Here is a 995-nt window from a genome sequence, read left to right on the forward strand (position 1 = left end):
ATGGAAAAATAATGAACCTTGACTCTTGCATCACGCTATACAGAAAAATTAATTTGGGATAGGTCATAAATATAAATGTAAAAGTTAAAACTGAAAACATCCCTTTAAACTTTGTAAAATTAATCAGGGAAGAAGGAGGAGGGAGAAATGAAAATCAGCCAAGCTAGTCACACATTCAGTATTAATCATGAGGTCAGCTTGCTCTCTGAGCTGCTTCCTTCTGGTTATTTGCTGCCTATTCTCTTAGGATCACATAGACGCTGTTGCAAGATGGCAGTTCCCTTCAGCTGCTCTTTACGTAACAACTTTAACATTAAGAAATGTTAAGTTTTCCCTTTGAGATAGTCCTTCAGGTCCTGCATACTAATTAAACTACTGACACCTGACACGGCTGCTCTGAAAAACCCCATTAAGAAACTAACCATGCTCGCTTCGGCAGCACGTATACTAAACTTGGAACAATACAGAGAAGATTAGCATGGCCTCTGTGCAAGGATGACTCGCAAATTCGTGAAGCGTTCCATATAAAATTTAATAAAATTATTTTTAAAAAAAACTAACTCACCAACGAATGCAGTTTCCACATCCTGATAATTTCATCCCCTTGTCCTGACCAATCAACAACCTCAGTTTCTCAGCCCCTCACCCTCTATTATCCCCTTTAAAATCCCAGCCCAGAACTCCTTGGAGAGATGGATTGGAGTGTCCGCTTCTGTCTCCTCCTTGGCACCCCATGATTATCAAACTCTTGGCTGCATTTCTGCTGTCTCAGTGTAATGGGTCTGTTACTGCACAGTGAGCACACAAACCTGTTGGTCCTATAACAAAACTGTGAACAATTTGGAAGAAATCATAGAACATTTTCGAGACTTGGAGGTAGGCAAAGATTTCTTGGCAGGACTCAGAAAGGAATAACAACAACAAAATTGCGGGCCAGGCACCGTGACTCACTCCTGTAATCCCAGCACTTTTGGAAGCTGAGGCAGCCAGATGAT

At 41.1% G+C, this 995-nt stretch overlaps 1 non-coding gene across 1 annotated transcript; it reads left to right on the forward strand.

Annotated features, from left to right (window-relative positions):
- The first annotated feature begins 423 nt into the window (after window positions 1-423).
- LOC120363399 (U6 spliceosomal RNA) lies at window positions 424-530 on the forward strand. Its single transcript, XR_005578955.1, has one exon. It is a non-coding gene; the product is annotated as a U6 spliceosomal RNA (small nuclear RNA).
- Window positions 531-995: the final 465 nt, after the last annotated feature.

The sequence above is a fragment of the Saimiri boliviensis genome, chromosome 4 (assembly GCF_048565385.1).
Source record: "Saimiri boliviensis isolate mSaiBol1 chromosome 4, mSaiBol1.pri, whole genome shotgun sequence".
NCBI classification, from domain to species: domain Eukaryota; kingdom Metazoa; phylum Chordata; class Mammalia; order Primates; family Cebidae; genus Saimiri; species Saimiri boliviensis.